Here is a 9,752-nt window from a genome sequence, read left to right as displayed (position 1 = left end):
TAGCTTAGAGCCTACCGCGCAACCTAAATGTGTAGAACGGTGTACTGAGCTGAGTGCTGCGGCTGTCGAGTGCGCTAGAAACAGGTTTGGCGGCTGATTGTTTTTGTTTTTCAAATCACATTTTGCTTTGTTTACAATCATATGCTGGCGCTGAGATAAATTGAAAAATTTGGGTGAAGCTGATTTAGATGTGAGGAGGTGAAATGGTTAGAAAAATTACTAGTTTAACACTGAACAGTTGGATGTATATAATTCTTTATTGCTGTTATGCTCTTTTAAGATACCGTTAAGTGATAAAATAGCAATACACGCGTGCAAGAAATGTTACTCGATTACAAAAGTACTGGTTGATATGGACAGTGGTTATTTTATTTGAGCGCGCTCGCCATCATAGGCAACGCGCTCTGAAATGCTTTCCAAATGCAATAAAAATCAAAAACGCAGCATAAACGCGCAGCATTTGATAACATAAAAACGCAATAACTATAAAAAGGCGCAGCAAATATACAAATAAAAGTCACAAAGCAATAGAAACAACAAGCAACACAGCGCAACGCTGATTTGTAAGCCGCTCTTTATGGGCCGCTAACGAGTTAATCGAGCACCAAACGCCGCAACTTACGCGCGCTCAACGCGCTGAGCAGCTTACAGTGCGCAGCAAATACTCCAACTTACACTCAACAAAAGTCACTCAAGCGGCGCTCAAACAGCGCGCAGAGCGCCTTTTCATTCAAGTTTTGTTAGACGCGCGCCGTCGAACGCGCTGCTCGCAACGCAACGCGGCGCGCCTCTTCACTGTGCACGACATGCCGCGCCGCAACGCTTTCACAACGAAATGTGTCTATTTATTTATATTTTCTATTTTTAAGTTTGTTTATTTTCTTGCTGCGCTATTAAATTGAATTTTCACACTCATGCTTTGTGGTCTCCTTCAGACACGGCCGGTGCGCTGACGGCGCTCCGCTCATATACGGCTAGCGCGCTAGCAACCGGCTGCTAGTTAACTCGTTTCTTAAGCTGCTTAAATGTCTCGGCAAGCGTAGAGTCGCTGTCGCTGACTTTTACGCGCACACACATGCATACATTCCCATACGTTTTGTTGGCCCGTTGTCCAGTAACAGCGCAAGCAAACCAGCTAGCCAACATTATCGCTTGGTCATAGGGCGGCGCGCGGTGTGCAGTGTGCGGCGCGCTTCAAGCAGCTGTTGCTGGTGTTGGTGAGCAGTGCCCGTACTAACACGCTGTCAGCGTTTGAGCTGAGTTTTGTTTGGTCGCCGCGCGCAGTTAGAGTTTGGTATGTTGCGCGTGCAACACGCGTTCGTCGTTCGCTTACATTTAACAAATATTCACTACTCTTTTTTTGTATATAGTATATGCAATTCGTTTAAATATATACATATATTTTTTGCGTTCAAAATATGTCGAAACGTTGTGCGTTTTGTTTTTGTTAATTTTCTGTGCTTTGTTTTTGACACAATTTCGTTTTAATGAATTTCGCGTTTTAAACAAATTTCTGCGGTGCTCAGCATAACGAACCTGTATGTGTGTGTAATGGAAATTGTATTTTTTATAGCTATATTAATTCGCATTATTTATTGTGTCATTAAGTGATTTTTTAGTATTTGTTGTGATGTAAAGTGGAGGGAAGAGTGGGAATTGAAGTGAAGTTTGAGCCGAAAGCTTTTAAGTACGAAACAAACAAAAATTCACCAAATTGTGTAATAAATGAATGTGTGAAAAAAGAAAATAAAAATTTTAAAGAAATAAAAAATGATAAAGAACAAAAAAATTATAAATATATATGCATATAAATGAAAAAAAAAATTTTAAATTTAAAAAAATATTGAAAAAGAATGTTAAAAAGTAAAAAACAAAAATTAAAAAAATTAAAAATTCATAATGACAACATAATAATAATAATAATTATCCATGAAAAAAAATTAAAAAAAAAAATAAAAAAATACTCAAATTTTATTTTTTTAGTGTGTATTTCTCTCTTTTGCCATCAAATCTTTAAAAAATATGGAATTTAATATGATTTTTTTTGTTGATATCTGAAGATCATGTGTGAGTTCTAGTATAGCATATGATCAAATATAACTCGGACTCGGACCAAGAAAGTACATTTTTTATCGCCGTTGAAATTGGCTGCTGAAACAATTCAACCATGCGAAAGCCATTTCCATACACTTTTTATAAGCCTCAACTGTCATGACACTCAGTGCGTTCAGCGAGTTTTGAATTTTAGGCTTGTGCTAAATTTTCTAGTGCCATTCACTATATTATTGGACAGTTCGACATATTTATAAACCCACGACTCGCTAACAGTAACAATGCGTTTGATGAATCTGGGTTTACAGCTCTGTTGGCAAGCATCTCTTTAGCCTCTACTTTTACCTCTAGTCGCAAAAACGTACCCAGCTTTTTTGGTATGAGTCCAGCATTAATTCGCTTCATACCCAAAACATTAACTAAAATATGTTGAGTCGATCGGTAAGCGTTGTTAAGATTCTCTTCTATTTCTTGATGCCTGAACGATGATTTTCAACCACTGATTCTTCAACTTTTTTGATGGTATTTTCATTAATAGCGGTAGATAGACAACGCGTCTGAGGAATGTTTTCGATGAAGGTCCTGCACTGAATACTTGTGTTCGTGATGAAGTTGACTCTACAAAACAGTTCTGGAACATTGTCAACGATTATGTGGCCATGACTCCATTGGAAACACAAAAAACCATGACAAAAATAGCCAGACAAACCACACACTAATATTCTTTTGGTGATAAAAACTCTCACGAATGTAAAAGAAGGTTATACCAATTTACAAAAAAAAAAAAAACACAATTGAAACGTTTGGCGCGCGCAGTTTATGAACGGATCCGATCAGATGTTATTCTTAACTTGATAAAGTCCGTTTAGTATTTAATTTCGCTTTACGTTTTTGATGTTTAACCTTTTAGCCTAAAAAATATGTTGGCAAGTACCCGAATAACTAATATCACAGCACCCAATTTTAATTATTATAAATTTTATTTGGTGAATTGTCCATCGTTCGCGAATACCCAACTTTAACTATATCGAATTTACTTCAAACTTCAATAATAAGAATATGTTTTATTGGAGCAAGGCGCAAATATATCTTCTTCTTTATTATCGTAGACACCGCTTACGCGGTTATAGCCGAGTTAACAACAGCGCGCCAATTCGATATACCATGTGCAGCCAGGTCTTTCTCCAACTGATCTCTCCAACGGGTGGAGGTCTTCCTCTTCCTTCTTTAATCTGTCTCTTAATTCGCTGAACTATGTCGATATCGTCGTATATCTCGCACAGCTCACCGTTCCATCAACTGCGTTATACGCCGTTGCCAATGTGCAAACGGCCATAAATCTTCTGCAGCCGCGATCAGCCTTTCTCTCGAAAACTCGTAACGTCGACTCATCAGATGTTGTCATCGTCCGAGGCTCTGACTTATAGAGTTTGGGTTTTGTTTAGGAAACTCGTCTTTAGCTTGAATACCCTCTAAAAGTTGTCGAATAAAATAAATAAATTTTATAAATTTTTAATAATAATATTTTTTCAAGAAAAAAACTCTAAAAGTGATAGAGAATTGGAAAATGAGAATTTTTCGATCTAAGTCATAATAATTAGAAATACTGGAATTATGGAAACTAATATAGAGAAAATTTTGCTATTGTCGTTCACCATTTTGTGGTATATTTGCTCAAGTTATTAGATGGATAGCCTTTATTGTACTATTTTATGAAGTGTTCGCAGACAATGATAAACCTGGACTGCTTACGGCAAGCAAATTGTTTTGAAATTCTTGTAACTTTTGTAGTTATTCCTGGCAGCTATTTTCTAATGTTCGGTGATCTTGATCAGTTACTGCAATCTGCTGAAAATATTCCTGAAAAATTGATTTAATTTCCTGCCATTCGGAAAATTTTACTGCTTTCGGAAGGGTTTAAGTATATTGGAGTAGGTCATGAAACTTATTTCATAAGAATGTTTAGTGCTTGACTTTGCTAAGCGTGGTTCTAAACCCAAAAGTGTAGGTTTTTGCTGCACTGGTTTTTGTATTTGACTTTTTAAAGACTTTATTTTGGCTGTTATTTTTTTGAGGTATGCTGGGAAAATATTCCTGATTGATCTGTGGTTTTTTTAGAATATTGAAAACTAATAGCATTTCTTGACGGTTGAATTGTGGTGTATGTCCATGCTTATAGAGGTTATTCACAACCCTTAAAAATAACGATCTTAAGCGCTTACTGATCATGCAGCATAGATCAAATCTCAATTTAGAGTTGAAACACGAATCTATATAAAAAATCTTTATTTGAAAATCACAAGTATTGCTCAGAAACCGGTGAATAATATACAACGCATCGCTAGGACGGTGTGTATCAATGGATTTATACTTACGTCTTGCTTGCAACATTAGTCAAAGCCACAATAAGGAGCCACAGCATCAGTAATGGCAAACACTTTTCTTATTGGCAACTTTTTCCACTGCGATAAACATTCGCAATAGCAACAGATCCGGCCAGACTGCCACACGACACCGGTGACCGCGACCGCGACGAAACCGAGACCGGGACGCGCATTGATAAATCCATTAAAAAAATTTCTCTGCTGCTATGCGGCAGTTTGCGTTGCTGTTGTTGCTGTCGTTGATGATGTTGCATGTTGATGTTGTTGCCGTCGATTTAGCAAGTGACTTGTGTCTCGGTTTTGTTGTTGTCGTTGTTGTGCTGCTATAGCGCGTAGCGATGCAGAAAAATGCACAAAAAAGCAAAATAAAGGAAAAGGAAAAAAATCACCGCTAACCACTTTCCGTTCACCATTCACTTACGTACACATATCGATGTGTGTGGACAAGCGTGAAAGCAGCAGCAACAACAAAAATAATAACAACAACGGCAAACATAAGTAATACAAGTCATAACAAAAACAACAGCAACAAGGTAGCAGCGGCAGTGCAGTAACAGTAAAAATTCCGGCAAATTAATAACAACAATAACAACAGCATTAGCGCCGCAAAGCAAAAAAAGAAAAAAAAAAGTTTGAAAAAAATCACAAACAAATCGAATTTATCGCAAAGCAATGCGGAATAGCCCAAGCAAAAAGAAGAAAGCAAGAAGCGCGAAATTAAGTGTACGTATGTATGTATGTGTACGTGTGTAGCCACTTGATTGCGAGAAATTTGCAGAAAGCGAAAAAAATTGCCAATTCGCCGTACAATCCGCGACTGATTTGTAAGGGCGGCGGAGCGGTGGAAACGGAAAGAAATTGAATTAAATTATGTAAAATGAATTGAAATTGAAATAAAATGAAATTAAATAGCAAGAATCAATTTAATTTTAATTAAAAATCAGCAGAAGCCGTTAACTTCGGCTGTTTCGAAGCTTTTACCCTTTCCAAAAAAAGTTTTTCATACAAGAACTTGATTTCGAACGATCAGTTTGTATGGCAGCTACATATACATACATATGTACATATGCTATAGTAGCCCGATCTAAAAAATTTCTTAAGAAAGATGTGTAAGAAATCGATTTTGAAACTCTAGTTGTGAACTTTATGGTTCAGAGATCAGCTTGAAACTGGATACGAGACAAAAACCGGACAGTCTTTCTTTCGTCTTCCCGAGCCTTAAAAAATGAGCAGTATTTGAATTGTGGCATAGTGTAGAATAGTTGTATAGTATAATTAATAAGTGACTTCTAGTTTTAAAGGGTGTTTATGGGTGTAGTTTTATAGGTTAGTGTTATATTTGTAAGCTTTGGATTAGAATCAACGGATCTTTTGACGTACTTCACAAGTTATATTTATGTTTCAAAGTCGTATGGCTACGATAAGCTCGAAAGTTGGTCGTCATATATCTACTTGACTACTTTGAACTGGTTTTACAACTGTCAACGAACTATCGGCTTGTAAATATTCATAAAAACACAGGTTTAAAAACTTTATAACGAGCTCCATGCATAAAAAGTGAATTTAGATCGAAAACCTCGTATTTGTTACGACGCAATTGGGTTAAACTCAAGTATTCACACTAAAACTATCGCCAATAGGGTGATCCAAATATGTCTAATCAAATATAGAAGTGGGTTCTCGGAGGTATTGTTGATGTAACGGCGCTTGTAGTAACCAATACATAGGTTATTTCAGGTTATGAGGTCGATCTTAACAGTGATCTCACTTGGACAGCTTAAAACGCCGGTCCGTTGTGTTACCCAAAACTCCTATATAATAGCAATACACATGTATCATGTCAAAAATCCGCACAGATTCTTTAAATTTAAAAATTGTAATAAGTTCATATCGATCCATATTTCTATAATTTATGAGGACCAATGCCACCGTGTACAAATATAATGGTTTTACTGAAGCACTATCGGACAAAGTTGTCGATTTTAATTTCGATAATTTTATTGACCAAAGCCACTTTATACAAATAGTACCGATATTAATTTCGATAAATTTATCGATATTAATTTCGTAAATTTTTTATGACCAAAACCACTATGTAAAAATAGTATGTCTCCACCGAAGAACCAACAGACGAAGTTAATGGTACTCTTTTAGATAATTTTTGATGACCAAAGCTATTGAGTGCAAATAGTATGGCTCCGCCGAAGAATAAATTTATCGATCATTATTTCGAGAATTTGGCCTCTATATATAATCGCATTCGATGAAATGATGAGTTCTATATACTATATAAATAGTACGATTCCACCAAAAGCACCAATAGACAAAGTTATCGATATTAATTTCGATAATTTTTGATGACCATCGTCACTGTGTCAAAATAGTATGGTCTCACCGAAGCTGCAACAGACAAATTTGTCTTTCCCATTCGACATATTTATCGATATTAATTTCGATAACTTTTTATGACATATACCCCCATGTACAAGTAGTATGGCCTTGTCGAAGAACCAACAAAAAAAATTCTATCTCATTTCGGTAAATTTATCGATCATCATTTTTGATGACCTAAGCCACTGTATACAAATAAGTAGTATGGTGACGCCGAGGAACCAACCAAAAAAATTCCCTATCTTCATTTCGACACATTTATCGATCTCCATTCCGACAATCTTTGATGTCCAAAGTCACAGTGTAAAAATAGAATTGTTTCAAGAAGCACCAAGAGACAAAGTTATCGTTTCTCATTTCGATTAATTTATCGATCAGCTTTTCGAGAATTTTTACTACAAAAGCTCCTGTAAATAGTATGACTTCGCCAAAACCACAACAGACTAAGTTATCGATATTAATTTCGATAATTTTTGATGACCAAAGCCACTGTATACAAATAGTATGATTTCGCCAAAAAAATTTGTCTGCCTCATTTCGATAAATTTATCGATCTCTATTTCGATAATTTTTGATGACCAAAGCCACTGTATACAAATAGTATGGTTTCGCCAAAAAAATTTGTCTTCCTCATTTCGACACATTTATCGATCTCCATTCCGACAATCTTTGATGTCCAAAGTCACTGTGTACACAGCCAAAGTTCTGAACTTGTTTATTATAATTTATTTTTTTACTGCTTATTCAAGAATCATGTTTTGATTTCTTTTACGCTTTTTGCGTTGCATTTCACTGTTATTTACGCCACACACTCGCGGCAAGTGCTGGCCACTTGCTGCAAGTAACTGTAAATTAATGTAGTTACAGCCTCGGGTAGGCTGTTGTTTTCGTTTTTGGTTTTCGCTGTGCGCCCAATTGTGCGGAGCGTTTGTAAATGTGTGTGTATGCACAGCCCAGCATATGCCGTTGGATGAGCAGCATCCATGGATGCGCATAAAAAGCGCTGGTCACAGTTTTGTTGTTGCTTTCCGCGGGACACGTTTTTTTCTATTGCCTACAACGTTGCAACATACATACATATGTTTTTACAGCACAAACACATACATGTAAATTTGTATGTATGTATGTATAAAGGCTCGTTTGTTGAGCCTCTTGACTGCATTTCTTATTTTCTTTGCACTTGCTTGTTCTTTACTTCTTTCTTTTTTTGCTATTATGCGTGACCATCATGCGTGCCACTACCCTCACACGTTTCGTGCCACAACACATTTACCGTTCGATCAAGTTCATTGTGCGTTGACAAAATCGCCAATTTAAGTTTTTTTTCTGCCGTTTTCCTCTTTTACTTCGTCATTCCGCTGCACTAATGACTGTCTGTAGTATATTGTTGTGTTGCTGTTGGTGTTTGCGACTTTCACAAGCTGCAACATTTACATTATGGTGTATGCACTTGTTGCCTGTTGGTGTGTGATGGGTTTATGTACATACATATATTTTCATATTTACACATAGAGTACATATATTTTCACATGTACATACATATGAGTATATAATACCCATGTACATACATATATTGCAGCTCAATCAGTTTTCTATTATTGTTGTTGTATTGTGTACTTATTACGGTTGACCTATGACTAAGTAAATGTGATCGAAAAGAAATAAATAATGTGTCGCATGAACAAATGAAGTACTTACATATACTTATATTTAACATGAATTCTCGTATTTAAAACATTATGGTGTAAGCATTTTCAATGCATATTCAATTTTAATAATTTCACAAAATTTGCGAAAATTTTTTTCGGGATTTCGGGATTACCAAGATTAAACATTTTCGGGATTTCGGGATTTTTTATAAAAAATGTTGAATTAATCCAATATTTGATTTTTAAACTTGTATATTTTGAGCACATGTAGTTTCGGGATTTCGGGGCTAGTAAAATTACAACTCTATATTTTTTGGGAATTTCGGTATTTCTCAAAAAATTTTAAAATTAATCAAATATTTTATTTTTTTAAATTTGTGTATTAAAAATACATGTATCGCATATTTTAAATTTCGGGACTAATAATATTGCAACATTAAAAATTTTCAGGATTTCGGTATTTAAAGAAAAAACTTAAAACCTAGATTAAAATAAAAAAACAAAAATATTTGACTTTTTAAATTTGCACAGTGTTAATGAATGCACTTTTGGGATTTCGGGATTCATTAATTGCAACATTAAACTTTTTGGGGTTTTATGGAATTTACAGAATTTGGTAAAAATAATGAAAAATATGGATTTCCGACGAAGTTTGTAATATCATTACATTCATTTTCGAGATTTGGGGATTCTCAAACATTTTCTCTTTGTTAAATTTATAAAATTTTAATAATTGCATTAAATTTGCGAAAAAATATTTTCGGGGTTGGGGATTCAAAATATTGCAACATAAAACATTTTCGGGAGATCAGAGGGATTTCGGATATTCTTCCATATAAAATGGAGAATAAGTAGGCATAGGAGTCCGTAAGGGGTTTCCAGAAATCAAAGAGTATCAAGGGATCATTAGAGATCAGATGGTTTACGAAAATTTAATCCATCATAAAAATTTGGAATTAAGTAAACACAGAAGGCCAGATAGATTTCGGAGCATCTATACATCAAAGAAATGTCTTAGAACGACGAAAGGACGATATCAGTTTTCGATATTTTTCTCTTATAAACTGATGACGAGCCCGTAGAGTAGTATATTCTAGACCAAGAAAACTACTTTAGATTCTAAAAAACCAAAAGCAATCTCCGCACCATTATATTCAGCGAACCATTTGGAACAGCTATCAATAAGTATACGCACATTGTTGTGTCTAATTAACCCGGAACTAACTGAAACCAAAAAAAACGGAGCCTTCACTGACGTGCCGGTCGGTCAACGGCG

The 9,752-nt window shown here is 35.5% G+C and overlaps 1 protein-coding gene across 1 annotated transcript in view; it reads left to right on the top strand.

Moving 5' to 3' along the window:
• The first annotated feature begins 1,381 nt into the window (after nt 1-1,381).
• Nucleotides 1,382-9,752, top strand: part of LOC126763775 (serine-rich adhesin for platelets) — a 399,576-nt gene continuing 391,205 nt past the window's right edge. Inside the window, exon 1 of the mRNA XM_050481555.1 lies at nt 1,382-1,538. The gene's annotated coding sequence lies outside the window, so the exon portion shown is untranslated. The remainder of the gene's footprint in view (nt 1,539-9,752) is intronic.

This window comes from Bactrocera neohumeralis, chromosome 6 (assembly GCF_024586455.1).
Source record: "Bactrocera neohumeralis isolate Rockhampton chromosome 6, APGP_CSIRO_Bneo_wtdbg2-racon-allhic-juicebox.fasta_v2, whole genome shotgun sequence".
NCBI classification, from domain to species: Eukaryota; Metazoa; Arthropoda; class Insecta; order Diptera; family Tephritidae; genus Bactrocera; species Bactrocera neohumeralis.
This window is presented reverse-complemented; position numbering and strand designations above follow the sequence as displayed.